At 43.6% G+C, this 17,731-nt stretch overlaps 2 long non-coding RNA genes across 2 annotated transcripts in view; one reads left to right on the plus strand and one right to left on the minus strand.

Moving 5' to 3' along the window:
- The window catches only part of LOC139750728 (uncharacterized), a 62,250-nt gene extending 52,951 nt beyond the window's left edge, over positions 1–9,299 (plus strand). Inside the window, exon 3 of the long non-coding RNA XR_011713202.1 lies at positions 9,162–9,299. This is a non-coding gene — a long non-coding RNA (uncharacterized lncRNA). The remainder of the gene's footprint in view (positions 1–9,161) is intronic.
- The window catches only part of LOC139750729 (uncharacterized), a 284,257-nt gene continuing 273,045 nt past the window's right edge, over positions 6,520–17,731 (minus strand). The window contains exons 4-5 of the long non-coding RNA XR_011713203.1: positions 17,223–17,443; positions 6,520–10,413 (exon numbers count right to left, since the gene is read on the minus strand). This is a non-coding gene — a long non-coding RNA (uncharacterized lncRNA). The remainder of the gene's footprint in view (positions 10,414–17,222; positions 17,444–17,731) is intronic.

The following is a 17,731-nucleotide window of genomic DNA, read 5'->3' on the forward strand; positions in this document are numbered from 1 at the left end:
TCAGCACCAAAAGACTTTATGTTCACTCATTGTACTGCCTCCAGGGTCGGGGCATGAGAGATCAGCTGCTAATGAGCAAGTCTGCTCTTGCATCTCGGGTTTATGACCCTCTGACCTGACCTGGCAGCTGGGGCACCCAGGGTCATAATTCACCTTTACGAGTATAAAACTCCTTTCCTGTACAGTACATAAAGGTTAATGAATGCACACACACACACACACACACACACACACACACACACACACACACACACACACACACACACACACTCACACACTCACATACACACACACACACACACACACACACACACACACACACACACACACACACCACAACACTTAAGCACCGATTGATACAGATCAGAGATCAATCACGCTTCGGGTCGCTTTCTGACAGTTCATTATCGTCGCTAATCACCCTCAGGGGTCTCTGAGCACCTCCGTGGCCACCAACAACCCGTGGTGGCCACCAGCTGGCTGTGATGGACACCTTCTGCCCGCTGTGGCAATCAACAGCGCGTTGTGGCCCCCAGCTGCCCGTTGTGGCCACCAAAAGCTCGGATGTGGCCATCAGCAACCTGTTGTGGTCATCAACTACTTGTTGTGGCCATTAACAACCAGTGTTGCCAGCAAGAGGGCTGGAGTGAAGGCAGGGCTATTTGGTTGAATGGTGGGATGTATGGTTCAGTACTAGGTTGAATGGTTGGTACTTGGGTGGATGGTAGTGGAATGGTAGCTGGGTGATGGTCTTGTCGAGGAGACACTCGATGAACAGGAACAGATGCAGGCTTCAGTTTGGTAGATGTGGAATACATCTGTTGCAAACAAGGGTTGTATCTAGTGTAAATGGTGATGCAAACAAGCATCCTGTCTGGAGAAAATGGTCTGGCAAACAGGGTGTCGTATCTCGTGGACATCGTATTGTAACAAGGATAGTGTCTAGTGGTAGTGGTGTTGCAAACAAGGGTCATATCTGGTGGTAATACTACTGTAAACAAGGGTCGCATCTGGTTCAATATTGTTGTAAACAAGGATTGCATCTGGTGGAGATATTGCTGTAAACAACGGTTGCTCCTGGAGGAAAAATTCTGTAAACAAGGGTCGCATTTGGTGGAAATACTGATGAAAACAATGGTCGCATCTGGTGGAACTATTGGTGCAGACAGAGTGGAAATAGTTGCCAGTGAGGGACAAATTATAACTTCGACAGATCAAGCTGAGGTCGTCATGACTTTAAAAGGCTTCCTCTCTCACATACAACAACAGAGTAGGTGATTAATATTACATTAAAAGATCCTGGTCAGACAAGTCCTTTTACTCACTGAATACCAACTAATGCTCCTCCCAGTCGGGGTTAAGCCCTAATCCCCGCCTTATCTCCCAGTCAACCCTAATCGCTAATCTTTTGCCGTTGATCTACGATGGTGATTATATGCCTATCCCCAAATCTTTTAATGAGTGATCAACGTCAATTCTTGAATTAGTATATATATATATATATATATATATATATATATATATATATATATATATATATATATATATATATATATAGGGAAGGGATGGATGTCAATGAATTAAACGATCGTAGATTTATTTAAATGTGTTTTTTCAAGCCGTACAACAAGTGCTTTGGTTGTGGTGTTGGCAGTGATGATGCTGGTGGTGGTCGTAGGGGGTGGCTGTAGAGGTACAGTGAGAGCACTGGTGGTTCTGGAAGTACATTAGAACAGACGAAGATGTTTCTCCTTTATTTCTAAGAAGGATTTATATATTTTTTCTCGTGATTTATGTTCTTATCACCAACTGTAATCATAGTGGTGGATGTAGTTGTAAAGTGGAGAGGTAGTGGTGGTTGTAGTTGTGAAGCGGGGGTAGTGGTGGCTGTAGGGTCATATAGGCAAGAGGGTAGTGGTGGTGATATTGGTAGTGGCTGAGGTAGTGACAGTTAAAGGGCATAGTGGGAGTTTGTGACAGCGATCTAGAGAGAGAGAGAGAGAGAGAGAGAGAGAGAGAGAGAGAGAGAGAGAGAGAGAGAGAGAGAGAGAGAGAGAGAGAGAATGACCTGAGGTACAGCTCAAAGATAAACTCGGTTAATCCCAAATGATGATTGGCCTTAATTGCAGGCGTGTTATTAACCCGAATCCCATCCATTATCCTCGGTCCTGTCTCCGAACACGTTTATGAGCTGTAGGAAGGGACCATTAATCCCCCTGGCGAGCTACAACCCTAAGGGCAAGCTCTGTGGTACGTGGGTCGCCCAGTGTGGTGGAGAACGTCGGACACCTGGTTCCTCCAGCAGTTCTGTCGGGGTGCACTCAGGGAGGTGAACCGTTCACATATACACAAAGAAAGCCTCAGAATATTTAAAAGGTACTGTGTCTCTGATAAGAAGTTATCTATCAAGAGCCACATTATCTACTCCATATCGTTTTTGTGTTTTCTAGTGATAAAGGTACAGTAGAGAAACAAGGGTGATACTTCTGTTGCTATATCGTCAGATTATCTAAGTTCTAAGCGTCTCGCTCCTCATCTAGAATTCATATACCAATCAAATTCTATTAAAGTTTCTGTGTCTTTGTCTCAAAAAGGTTGTAAGATATTTACTTTTTTCATTATATAGAAATGCTAAGAAACTTGAAAAAAAAATCAGTTGCCTGCAGATTATTAGAATATTTCGTTCTATCCCTCTCATAAGTAGACGAACCACACCAGCAGAAAGAAAACGATATTTGAGTGGGTTGGTTAGGCTTTAAGCCTGTTGGCTGCCAGGGTAATGAAGACCGTCAGCGTCAAACTACATCCACCAACCGAAAAACTATTTTTCCAACACCACCCTCCTCAAGTATCAAGGTTAATTCTAAGGCTACATACACTCTCACTGTGTATATGGCCCACGTCTTGAGTAGCTGGCTCCCTCAAAGCTTAAGACCTGACCTGAATCTTCACCAGGATAATCAGTCGGACGGCTGTTCAGTCATACTTAAGTATAATCATAGTCCTATATGGTATAATCAGCTACTTCAGAGCCATAAGACTAAATGTCTCCAGCTCCTGTCCCTCTCCTCTTAAGGGCTTGATAGAACTGGTGTTCGTAAAGATGTTATGAAGGTGATCACCTTGGCTGATGCGGACTGATGGCTGGCCATTTGGAGGAACTGGCCCTAAAGAGGTGAAGGGCAAGTAGACAGAGGTATACAGGGGCTATACAGGCGCATTTAGTAGCCATAGAGAGGTACATAAATGCCTTGTAGACGAGCATAATGGTCCTGGAGAGGTATACCATAGCTGCTTACAGGTGTATAGGCGCCATATAATGGCCTGGCCCGCCATATACGAAGTACTAAAAATGGTTTCCATTAGGCCATTACCTTCGGTGAAGGTACGAGTCCCTCGCTTGCAGGTCACACCATCTGAGGGTCTGTCTGTTGGGTAACTTATTTTTATGAGCGGATAGACGACAACGAAGGTCTTTCAGCCAGTTTGACCTAAGTGGGTACTGGTCCTGAACCAGATATTGACGTAGTCTTCCTGAAACGCAAATTTCGGGTCACTTGCTTAATTGCGACAAGAGGGAGTTGTAGGAAGGTAAACTCTCAGCTTGTGTGATTATCGCACTATACGAGTGTTAGGGGGAAAGAGTTTCACACTTGAGTTGCCCCTTTCCTGACCTTGCATATATACCATGTATCTACTCTCGTATGTGTATACCCACATATACTGAAACAAGTTTCATAGGAATATAGAGAGTTTGTCATACTACAGAGCAAGACATGGGTACTTCCTTCCTTCGTATAATCCACTTCTCATTCTCCACTCCATCGTGTCTCTCTCTTCACTTCACTCCACCTCTCATCTCCCTCACCCAACAACTCTTCCCTCTCTTCACGTTATCCTCCCCTTCCCACTCCCTGCACCTCCACCCCACTCCCCCCTTTCTCCCACTTCACCCCACGACTTTCACCCAAGTCTCTCTAATCCTCCCCCTCCTCCCGCTACACCACCTCGTCCCTCCCCTCCCAAACTGGGCGGGGAGCTTCAACCTACACTCCGGTCTTCTCTGATCTTTTCACAGGTGATGTCCAGCGTCGACACCTGTGAACTAATCTTTAGGTGGACCCGCCCCGCCTGACGTTGCCCCAGCCCGCCTCACACTGCCCCATCCTGCCTCACACTGCCCCATCCTGCCTCACACTGCCCCATCCTGCCTCACACTGCCCAATCCTGCCTTACACTGCCCCATTCCGCCTCACACTGCCCTATCCTTGCCTCACACTGCCCTATCCTTGCCTCACACTGCCCCATCCTTGCCTCACACTGCCCCATCCTGCCTCACACCGCCCCAGCCCACCTCACATTGCCCCAGCCAGCCTCACACTGTCCTAACTCGCCACACACTATCGTCACCTGCTTCACACTTCTTTATCATACAACTTTTTAAGCTCATGTATACTGTACGCATTCATAATCTCACCCTTCAGTATATTCAGTATATTACTTCTTTTGAAAATTCAGATCCTACTTGATTACTTATGGTATAGGTTGTCTCATCCTTGCATATTTCGAAATATTTAAATGTTTTGATCAAGCGATGCCTTGCTCTTTTCTCCAACAGATGTGCATATTTAAGGTCTTCAGCATTTCTCTATAACTTGGCTTGTAAATTACGAACCATCTTCTCTATTAATTCTTTATGCTGCTCGAGAAGTAAAGTCGAGTTTTGTCCTATGTAGTGTGTGTGTGTGTCTATTTGCTGTGCATGTTTAGATAGTTAATTTTCTTATATTCAAGGTAACTATTATAATCAATAAGATAACAGAGAGTAAAGCTAATGGCTCGTAGATTTTTTACTACACTAACATTGCATAAGTCAGTGATGTAGGAAATTTAGCATCAGGGATATGTGGTAATGGATTACTCAAGGTTTGGTCTAGATAGAGCAAAAAAGTTGTCTTTATCTCTCTCTCTCTCTCTCTCTCTAGGTCATGTGTATATAAACTGACGTCTCGACTTTACTGCCACATCTTGAAAGTCGAGACCTTGGTTGACCTCAGTTCGAACCATGACTTTGACCTGACCTGTAATGAGGACAGGCGTGTAACGAGGGAGTGGTCTGGAGGGCGTGTGAGGGCGGGAACTGGCCAGCTTAGCACTGTGGTGTTAGTGTTGGGTTAATGGTCGTGTTGCCGGAGCCCCCTAGGACTGGGCTGAGCTGAGCTGTGTACGTGGTGGGAGTGTCCATAGAAGTGGGTGTTCGTAATGGGGTATATGGGTTGGGCTCTATATACGTGGGTATGGGTAGACGTACGTAGGGTCAGTGTATACGGGTATACGTATGTGGGATGAGTGTTTATGGGTAGTGCAAGTGGATCTACGATGCAAGTAGGTAATGGTTTGCGTGGGTGGGGTTATACGTGGATACGCGTGTATGAACGGAGGTTGCATGTGGATTATGAGTAGATGTAAGTGGATGGGAAAGGGGGAAATGTGGTTCATATGGATGTGGATGGGTATTGTTGATGTGGTCGACTGGCACACTTGTGGATGGCTGCGGTTGGACTGGATGGGTGGATGTGGATGAGGGTACAGTCTGTGGATATACGTAGATACGCAGACGCAAGGAGGATCATACCATAATTGAGGTGGGTGAAAAAAAAACAGACCAACATTATATACAGGATGAAGAATTACTCTCCTCGACCTTCATGTGAACTATCAGTGGAAAATCTACGATTTTCCTCGTACTCTGTGAATCATTAATCGTTTATTTTGTGTATATATGGAGTAGAGTTCTCATGCATTTCTGATTCTAGAGCTGTGATCATATTCATTGGATTAAATATGTTTTCGTAGAGAGTATGCCTCTGTCTAAGAGTATATGATCTTCGATATTCGGGTTTACATGAATAGTTTTACCCTACAGTTTATAGACATCCAAATATAACGTAACATCTGTAAATCTGCATTGTTTTAGAGAGGCATAATGGAAAGAGATGCTAGAGCGTGTCTCTGATGAATCATCTTTTATGATCACAGATGAATAAGCCAGAGTAAATCAGGCAACCCTTGTGTTGTGAGGGGAGGTTTTATGAGTTAGGATAAACCAGAGAACAGCTGTGCCGTGTGAGTGGTGCGAGGTATGAGGGAGCAGGGGACGTGGGGATGAGTGGGTCTGGGATGTAGGCAAGACGATCGCCACCAGTCCTGAGGAGCCAAGCCCAGGGTCGGCCTCCGTCAGAGGCCGGTGGGTGAGTTAGGATAAACCAGAGAACAGCTGTGCCGTGTGAGTGGTGCGAGGTATGAGGGAGCAGGGGACGTGGGGATGAGTGGGTCTGGGATGTAGGCAAGACGATCGCCACCAGTCCTGAGGAGCCAAGCCCAGGGTCGGCCTCCGTCAGAGGCCGGTGGGTGGCTGGCCGGAGCCCATGAATGGCGTGGGGTGTAAGGTGTCCGGGGTATTGTGTAGCTTGAGTGGTAGGGGTCGGGGGGAGGGAGAGCCGAGGCTGGGTCGGGGCGGGAGGGGACCCACGGAGGGAGGAGTAATTGAGAGGGTATGATAGGCGGGAGGGGGCGTGGACACGGGGGATTAGTGGGAGAGTGTGAACACCTCAACTTGGGTCGGGTCTCGCCTCTCAATCCTCACACTCTTCCGTTCTTCCATTCTTCCTCTCCCCTCCCTTCCTCTTTTTAGTTCTCTCTCTCTCTCCTCCTCCCTCCTCATCTCATTCTTCCCACTCCTCTGTTTACCCCATCACACCCTCTTCATCCAGCCAATTATCAAAGGAAAGTGCGATGACTGAAGACACCAGAAGCAAAGACCTAAGTGTGGAGATTGATTTTTTTACTATTAACGCACAAACATTGGTGAGTTTCTTGTACATTCCTACCCATCCTACGGGCGGTGACGCAGAGGAGGACACAGAGTAGGTCCTAGTGACTGAAATACATCATAGGTTACATAGTGGGAAAAGCGTTAACATGATTGCGGCAACACGATCAATAATTTGGCAATTAACATGGTAAGTTGGTAAGTGAAGTTTACAACAATGATTGGATTACGTATCAAGATGAATAACAAAAGGACTATTCACAGTCAACATAGTTATGATATTTCTCAAGTATCTGACGTAGAACATTGTTATGGATGAAATGTTTGCTTGTATCTTGTAAAGTTTGGTTTAAGAATCATCTCTGAACGTACTGATGTTACACCAGTTAAGTATGTAATGTTTGAAGGTGTGAGAATGACTTTGATGGCAAAGTTTACTTTTGGGTTGTTCAGTATCAACATGAAGGGCAAATTCAGTGTGAGGGAGTTGTGGAAAGTTGGTGGATCACTGGACAAATAGTTGTATATTTCTGTTGTTATCGAGGATGCACAGAGAAGGCGACTCCTGGACTTTAACCGAGGGGATCTTCTGATCTACTTTCAACCATTCTTGGTATTGCTTTCAATTACTCTCGTTGGTCGAGTCATTACAAATCAACATTTTTGTTCGGGGAGAAAAACTATGTCGTCTCACTGGATGTAGAAATGCTTACTTGCACCTTTCGTGTCCATTATTACGGGTGCAATTATGATAATTTAACTTTAGGTAAGGATTGTCGAAACTCTGATGGTCAAGACACTTGTCTTAAATCGTAATACTTTCTATTTTCAAAGTTAGATAAGATAAAGCATGTAGCCTTTGTCTGTAGACTAACCAGGAACCACCTGGGTAACTCTTCTCTGTTTTCTGTCAGTCTTCTAGTTTCCCTACACATTCTTTCTGTAACCCTTTCCCTCTGTGCTTCCTCTCCCAACAACGTCCCCTTCCCTGCTCTGTTCCATCATCTTCCCCTCTTCTCCCCTATCTCCTACCATTCACCGTCACAGATCTACAGGCCTCACAGACCTACCCCTATATCAGATTTCGCACATCATCAGGTAATTCGAGTCTTCAGGCCTCTCGCTAATGATGCTCATCTCGGAAATGCTTCATCAGAATATGAACCTTCACCTCTGTTAATTGGAGATTAATAGCTAATGGTTCCAAGGCCATATCAGAGCCTGGTAAAAATAACTTGCTAATAAGATTCCCCTTAGTTCTATTATTTCTAAATCAAAGTCACCTTATTCCTATAAGGCTTATATGAAGAATCTAACTCTTTATGGCTTCAGTATTCTCATAATAACTACATGAATTCGTGAGCAGAATATTCATGCATCAAATATTAGATTTTTCTATAGTGCATGTTTGATGTATGCTATGTGTTTTAGCCACTAAATCCATCTAGCCTCTATTCGTGGACGACCAGTTCTTATACTCTGTATACTCGACGTACAGTATTGACTAAAGCTCAGTGGCCAACAGCAATTGTTTAGTCATTCAATCTAAGATATAAAAATATACATACATGCGTACGTACATACATGGATAATTAATTTTGTACTTTGCTTGTATGACGTAAGGGAAGTGCTCTGGTTGCAAGTCTTTTAGCTGTTGAGAACATTAAATCCTATAGGAAGCTGTATAGATGTACCGAAATGTTTACATCAAAATATTACTAAAAAGAAATGCACTCTGCCAAGAACCCTTTGTACTCAGAACCTCTTCAGTATATCAAATTAATTTTCTATGTATGAACCTAATGCTCTTCGAGCCATGTTAGTATAGGGATAGAAATAGCTAGAAAATCCGTCTATTCTATCATGTAGTCTATTAAACTACTGAAGTGGAAGTTGAAAGTGAAATTAAACTGGAAGTTGATCAATATCAGGAGAAAATTAACAAACATTATATGAGTAAAAATAAAAGGGTATCGGAACCAGATTATACAAGAGTTATAGTACATGTTATTAAAGGAATGATTATGCAGAGAAAAGCAATGATAATAATCAGTTCTTAAAGTTGCTTGTAATGAACCCGCACTGCAGGCGAGAATTACAAGGTAAACTAAACTTTTCATGGTTGAACTGGATATATGAGTGTTTATTAGCCTTATCTACACACACAGACACACACACCACACACACACCCACACTCCATACACGTGTGTGTGTGTGTGTGTGTGTGTGTGTGTGTGGTAAATTCATTAAGTTAACCATTATCATTTTTATAACAATTATTAGTTACTACTACCGCTGTTATTACAAGCATTTCTATTATTACTTTCAGGAGATGCAGAGGACGTGTGGACCAGGCGTTTCTGTGAGGAAAATCATATGAGAATATAACGAGAGAGAAGGATTTATATGTGGCGTTTAGAGAGATTCGGAAAGCTTATAACGGAGTTTACAGGGATGCCTTTTGGAAGGTGATGCGAATACTTGAGATGTGTAGAAGGTTACACGATGTCACCATGTCTGTTTGATCTGTATATAGATGGATGACGAGGATGGTAAATGAGAGTCTCTAAGATGGTGGCAGACCCCAGATCGATTCTCCAGAAGCCCGTGAGAGAGTCTGGAAGAGTGCGTGAAGGGGGAAAGACGAGAGAGAAAATGTTAACAAAAGAAAGATGATCAGGTGCAGCACAGAGAGGATGGTAGTGTGAGACGAGATGGTCAAAGTGTAAGATCTAGAGGGAGGAGAATCTCTGTGTACCTGTGAGTGAACAAGGCAGTGGATAGACCTAAGATGGCTGAACTGAGTCACAGAATGGAAAAGGGGGGGGGGGGGGGGGCAAGGACCCAGGTGTATTAAGAAACGTGTTATGGGAAGAAAAACATTCAAGTAGATAGATAGATAAAGGTAAACGACAGCGTATTTTCCTCTGTAATCTGTGAATGCAATTTACCCACAATCCACCTTTAAGTTTCCCAATTCGCCATACATTATTCATCTTATAATTCAATATACACTCTGTATGCTCTTTTGTGCCACCCTCTGCAGGGATGGTAAGGGTGCCCAACATATTTCCCGGTCTTGCGGCAAAGAATAATCAAAATAAGTCATTTCTTGTGTGTAACTCAGTATAAGCCTAGCGCAAGAGACTGTGTCTGTGGACTGGGTGATTGTAAAGTTATTGTCACCTCTGTGGTTGGTCGTGTACTGACGGATTAGCGTCTGTACGATAACATGGGCACATTTGGCCAGCTCACTGGCACCGCGTTTTGGGGGCCTGGGTAAACAACTGTTGACACCTCCCCGCCAGGCGCTGTTGCCCTCGTCCGCCCTGCTTAAACAGCGGTCGCTAAACGTAGCGCCAGGGTGCTACCTCCTGCGGCCGCTAAACGTAGCGCTGGGGTGCTACCTTTTGTGTACATATAGTCCCCGTCCAGGGTAGTTTTATTGTTCTCATGTCAGGGGGTAAGGTCTCTTGACACGGGGTTCTGGGGCCTTCCAGACGATGTCTTCATACAGATGCTGTCCCCGAAGTGTCTGGGTGTCAGGCAGCTGATGTTAACCCACACGAACATGGACAACTCTAGAAGAACAACTGTTGTTAAAATAAAAGGAATACACACACACACACACACACACACATATACATATATATGAATGTGAATTCGCAATTCAGTAGTTCAGCTAATTTTCTTGAATATGTAATTTTCCTACACATACAGCACTACATGTTTCACGGAGACGATCAATAAAATTATCTGAATTTCTACTGAATTGCGATTTCACCATCGTAACTATCATCACAATAGTGTGGTCAACATAACATATATATATATATATATATATATATATATATATATATATATATATATATATATATATATATATATGTAATGCGCAACCACAACCAATGTTCTTACCCTAAATCAATAACTCGAATGAAATATATCAGTTAACAATTCCAATCATGAATCTGTAGGACAAAACAGAAGCTCAGAGCAAGATGCACAAGTGGAATATACAGACAACAGGAGACCTGTTGGCCCATAAACAGGTCATCTGTAAGTTCCTACACCACGATGACTTAAGGTTATGACAGAACAGTAAGAAGGTTCACCACACACACTCCACCAACGCCACCATTAACAGTAAGAAGGTTCTCCACACACTCCACCAACGCCACCAATAAGAGTAAGAAGGTTCTCCACACTCTCCACCACCACCGACAGTAAGAAGGTTGTCCACTACCACCACCACCAACAACAGTAAGAAGATTCTCCACACCCTCCACTACCACCAATAGGAGAAATAATGGAGTAAAAAAACGCGTTGGTGAAGTACGCCTGCATGGAATTTCACAGGAAGACTGACATGGAATACTTCTCAATACCGGCAACGGTAATTATGTGTGAGAACGTTTATTCATTGGTGTGTAAGCATACTTGAAGTCGTGATTCATTCTTTTCAGACATTAAATACCCAAACTGAAGAAAAATTCACTCAATCAATTTCATAATGTATATATAGTGTTTGCAATGAATTCTTTGACTTAACTTTTTCCGGTGTTCAATGCTTCTCTTTGCTCACAAACATTGACCATGTTGATATTATATATATCTTAACCTTGTCTCGTGACAAAGATGATGATTTCGTATTGATGTTTGAATGATAAAGTTTATTATGTTCCACAGATGGTCACCGAAATCGCCATTCCTTTTCCTTCTCGAACGTGGTGGTAGACCGGACAGTGATTCCGGTGTCACATTCTCTTTGGCCATTGAGGCATATTCGTGGTCTGTTCCAGGCGCTGTAGGTTTTTGCTATACATGTGTGAGTTGTTTACGCTTTACAAAAAAATCTTGTAGACACAGTAGACGTAGCTATTATAAAAATATGTATACAAGTGTATGCGCTGGTATACTTAAGTACACTCGTGCACAATTGTACACGAAGCACATGCATGTGTACATAATAAAGGGTGCAACACACACACACACACACACACACACACACACACACACAGAGTAAAACTAATACACTTCTTGGCAACTCGGTCCATTACTTGGCCAAGTTGCCAACTGCTACTAAAACAGGAGGATTTTTCTTGGCACTTTCGTGTATTCTGAGCTTAATGAAATTCTGTTCACCACCGCACCAGTTTCACTGCCTCCTACATACCCAAACAAACAGCCCGGGAGAAAATTAAAGTTTTCCCAACAATTTGGTAATGTTTGCGATTTACATATTAATTTGGAGCCTCCACAATTTGTGCATAAAATCACCCAAAAGACACCATTATGGTAATATCTACAAGTTTGGACATAAAATGTGTGTTGATTCTCACAAACGACGGCGTTGGCTTACTGAATATAAGGAATAACTTTCTCTGTTCTTTCTCTTATGTTTGTGTTCTCTCTCTCTCTCTCTCTCTCTCTCTCTCTCTCTCTCTCTCTCTCTCTCTCTCTCTCTCTCTCTCTCTCTCTCCCCATGTGTATACTTCCGTTTTCTGTACGTATATACGTTTCCGTCTATCTCCCTCTATCCCCACTAAGGGTGCGAGTAAACCACATGGAACAGACGACTGAACAACTCTCGAGGAAAAATCCTCGCTTGGGACCCTCTTTCGTTCTTACTTTTGGTAAAGGATAATACAGGAGGAGAGGTTATCCAAACCGACCGCCCCTTTCGCCTCCCTATCATCTTGACCCTTTTATTTGCCTTTTACGACTCGTACAAGATACGTGGGCATATATTTTTCATCCCTTATCCCTAGCATATATATATATATATATATATATATATATATATATATATATATATATATATACAGCATATATATATATATATCCCCTATCCCCAGGGATGATATATATATATATATATATATATATATATATATATATATATATATATATATATATATATATATGCTGCGTGTGTATGTGTAGTGTGTGTGTATGTGTGAATTAGGTTGTTGGTGGCGTGTTTCCCGAATGGCGACACGCCCGTATCAGCAAGGTGCCTTTAGTCCTGTTTTTCCCACGTAATTAATTCGGGGGAGGAGGAGGGCGGTGGCAACACTTACTCTCGCCCCCGGGAGTCGAGTCCCCGAAACGACTTTTACGAGAACGTAACTTTTGCCAAGCGGTAATAAGATCCCAGAAATTCCTTCCCGAAATGGAAAGTCGAGCGGATGACGAGGCTTTACGAAGCAATATGATATTGAAGAGGACAATGGCAGATATGTGAGGGGTAGGAACGCACCAGAATATGTTTATGTCCTCAGTACAAAGAGAGTTTGGAATAAACTGACGTCTCTTTTATCCACCATATTCGCCACACTGTTGTTTTTTTTTTCTTACGTCGCTCCCCAACACGGGAACCGGAGTCGTAATCTCGAAGCAAACAAAGCAGTGCTTCGAGGTCTCGGATGACTCTTGAACTCTTATCATCTCAGAAACCCTTCCAAATATTTTTCCTCTCTCTATCTCTCTCTCTTCCTGCCGAGGAGGAGACAATAATGAATGATAATCACGTGTTAAACAATGCCTTTACTGACCCTAAAAGCCTTTATAGAGCTTTGTTTTCCGTGGCTGAGCCTGGTCATAAGGCAGCTCGTAGCGGGGGATTAATGTCTCGCGCGGGTCGGCAACGAGCGCCGCTGTCATATAAGTGCCATCGATAAGAATTTACGAGCCTCGCGTCTCACCGGGATTCTATTGTTACTTTTCTCGAGGCGTTGAGGGAACGAGCGGCTGTCTTATCACGGCCGTCCTTTATGATACTGGGGTGTGTGTGTGTGTGTGTGTGTGTGTGTGTGTTGGGGGGGGGAGAAGAGATGGGGGAAGGGGGGGGTGATGTCAAGGAGGGAGAGGGCTTAGGTGAGGGGGTTTGTGTTGGTCGGAGGTGGACGGAGATGTCGGGAATGGGAAATGAATGGGAAAGGGGAACGTGAAGGGGAAGGAGAGACGAGAACTGTCATGAAAGGGTTGACATGGAAACGTTTACAAAATAAACGTTTCGGCCTCACAGGGGAGGTATCCGGGTCTGGTGATGGCAGGGCAGTGTGTGTGTGTGTGTTCTGCCAACAGCTGGTGAGTCTCGGATGACTCTTCTACCAGCAGAGCATGTTGGTTGGTTGACACTACCAAGGTGCTCGACTGGCTCGGCAACGTAACATGTCACGTATTCAATTCGTGCATTATAACCTTTCACTCTTCATAACGACTGCGAAAATGGATGTGTAAAAGGCTAATTTGCCGTCCAAAAAGTAAATCAAAGGCTATTCTATCGTAACCACATCTAACCAATACCTAATCTGACTCGACCATTACCTAACCTAACCTGTACGATGTACTAATAGAAGTATAAGAAAGTATACAAAGTATCCATAAACCATGCACCTTCATACCACAATCAAAAGAGGACTTTTTTATCCAGTGTTTTATTGCGTTTCGACGTAAGTGTATTTTGTGGTAGGTGAGAAATCAAGGAGATGCTCCACATCCAACCATCCCCCCCCCTAGCTAGAGTTTGCATAGACAGTTTATTAACCCTGTACAGTGAACACTGAGCACAGGTGAGGTAGTGATTCACATAACCTAACCTCTAATGCACGTTTCCCTGCCACTAAGACAGCCTGTCCATACATCTCAAGGGTTTCCCTGCCACTGTACCCATACCACTGAGGGAAACAGGACAAAGATACAAAATTCTTAAAACTGTAAATTCTTTTTAAATACCGGATATAATTCGGGAATTCGAAAAAGTATATTTACTATAGTTTTAATCAAGATACGCTTCTTCCAACACACACACACACACAAAGACACACACACACACACACACACACACAACACACACACACACACACACACACACAAAACAAGTCTCTGAAGTTCCTTTTAATCACTGCGAATTTTATGCTGACGTCTGTAAGTCAGACATTCAATAAATATAAAACACTGGAAAGAAACGGAAAAAACCTTTTTCAAACACGAGAAACTCCGTACTTGAACGCTGAAAATATTAAGGAATAAATTTCAAAGGTGTTAACCTGGTATATATTCCTCAGTATATCTGTACACCAACGTAATTCTATATCCGGCTAAGAATTCGCCTACAGTCTAGCCGCTCACGATCCACACTGCCTCCTTGATTTCTGCCGGTGTCACCAGCTGGTTTAGTGTGCACCTGAGGAGGGCACGTCCTGTTTACACCTCGGCATCAGTGTGTAGCCTGAACGCACCCTGGGGTCACTGCCTCTTAGTTCTTCCCTCTGACTAACTCTCACCTTTGCCACCCGAGACATATAAACAGACTCACGCACAATCCTGATAATGAACCACCCATAACTGATCTACTGAACCAAATAGCCTCATAGAGAGAGACTGTACAGTATAACATCGTCATAAGGACTAGATTCAGTAGAAAGAATAGTACACTGACGTCCCTCAAGGAGGATATACTCAGTGTACAGAATGAGGAAGTATTTGGTTTTCGTGTGGTGTTGGAGGACGGGAGTGTAGTTAAGGGTTTTACTTCGCATGTAGGGAGTTTAATGGTCTCTAAACAGCCGTGTACTAAGGTACAGCGGGCATACCGCAAAGCTCGTAGCCTCAGCCTAGCTGGGAAATAAACATGTGACCAGTTTCCTTGTTGGACTGTGTGTGTGTGTGTGTGTGTGTGTGTGTGAGGGGCAAGATTGTGATATATGTACATCTGATTAACATTAATTCAACATATAATTTAGTTACCTGCAAAATTGATAAATTATCAACAATCAAATACTAGCAGCGGAAATATCTATCTACCGAATATTCGCAACCGTCAGCTTAGATGATTACAATATTCAAATATCTGAATACTGACTCAGAGTTAACTTACCTTAGACTAACTACAAGCAAGATTCACTTACTTCTTGTTTCACATATTGACAGAGTCGACAGTCTTATCACCCACCTAATGACTCATTTATCTAAAAAGTAAATTTACCTAAAGATTGATTCTTACAATTCTAGACTTGAGATAACTGTGTGATTCCTATTCGCTCATTTACAGAAAGAAAATGTTTATTCATAACAGAAAATTTCAACAATGTGAAACACAAACTACTTATGTATTTTCTGCATAAGGGGAAAGGATTCTGTGAACGTTTCGCCAGCCAGCCGAGCTGGAAGTATTCACATGCTTCCCTTAAAGTCCCCGATGTGCTGCGGTGAGCAATCTGACGTAAATAAGAGCCAGTGTCGAGGCTCACAAGCAGGGGAGGTCAGAGGAGTGTAGTGGACACAGTGAGTGTGTGCATGACGTGGCCACAGGACGACTAGGACCTACGTGGCCACCATCAGTTGGGTGTGGCCACAGGATAAAGAGCAAACAGGTGGCCACTATCAGTACGACGAGGCCACAGGATAAACAGAGATAAGAGGATGATACCAGTACTCATGGCTGAATGTCTGCCACAAGCACATACGTGGTGTTATCTGACTGACTCTCACCTACAGCAGGAGGAGGAAGAAGAGCGGGGAAACAACAGAAGACTGGCGAGGAAGGGCGCCAACAACGACCACAGCAAATTTCAAGGTTCACTCGAATCCCATATCAGGTATTGCTGGCATGGCAGCCACCCTGGGATCAATATCCCATACCTACTGGAGCCTTCCAACCGCCCAGGTGTGATCACCAGCCACGTTCTTTGTATACTCCTGCACATGACAACACCACGAACTGCATCACCAGCAGCGGAACCAACTACGGCAGCGGCACCAACTGCACCTGCCGTAGCCTCAGCTAAAGTGCCTGCAGCAGCAGAGCCACCTACGTCAGCAGCACCACCACTGTACGTGCAATAGCATCAGCTTCAAAGTACGTGCAGCATCAGCACCAACTGCAGCATTACGAGAAGCACAAACAACTACAGCTGCACCACTACCAGTACCCAACTGCTGGAGCAGTAATGACATGAAACTAATCACCCTAAACATCTCTGGGAACGTTCGTGACAGCCCAAACCGCACTGGCAACTGTAAAAGCAGCAGGAGAAGAGTTAACAACGCGGACTGCAGGAACAGCAGCGGAGAGGAGGATCCATCGACGTCACACACGTTACGTATGCATGGCATGTGCCTCGGAAACATGGTGTAATGACTCCTGTTTCCTTTTACAGAAAGGAATGTGCTGTCTCCCAGCGTGGGATGAACACCCAAACCATCCTCGCTCGACTCGAACCTTGAACCCCACAAAGAAGCTCCTCTGAACCAGCTGGACGGTGAAAGAACACAAGTGGTAGAGCTATATTCTGTCCTTAGCTCACGACAGATGGTTCCTTGGTCAGTCAAGTAAATATAAGAGACTCACGTGTGGAGGTACGTATGAGTTAGCAGCGCTTACCTGTCCTGGTAGAACGGGTTTGTACGAAAGTGCACCTCTACTTCAGTCACGCAGATGATACAGGGAACATGTGGAGGGATTTATGAAGGGCTTGACCATCTGCAGGTGGATCAGGAGGTTGTTTTTTATTTCCAGCTGGTGAGCACAGCGAGACGATACCTCCTGCGCTGACCTCCTCGAAGGGGACAAGAGGTGAGCTGCGCTTGGTCAGCAGTGCTTCCCTGAAACAGAAGAGCTCCGCTAAGACAGAAACAACTTAGTGGAACAAAATATATTTAATGGAATACTAGGATAATTTTCTTGGGACAGTAAAAATATCTTTATTGAGACGAGAAAGGAGCAGTGAGTGAATATTACCCTGTAGACAAAATATTCTCAATGGAAAAGGGATATATATATATATATATATATATATATATATATATATATATATATATATATATATATATATATATATATATATATATATATATATATATATAACCGGTAACACTTGTTTACCAATGGTG

This window comes from Panulirus ornatus, chromosome 10 (genome assembly GCF_036320965.1).
Source record: "Panulirus ornatus isolate Po-2019 chromosome 10, ASM3632096v1, whole genome shotgun sequence".
Lineage (NCBI taxonomy): Eukaryota > Metazoa > Arthropoda > Malacostraca > Decapoda > Palinuridae > Panulirus > Panulirus ornatus.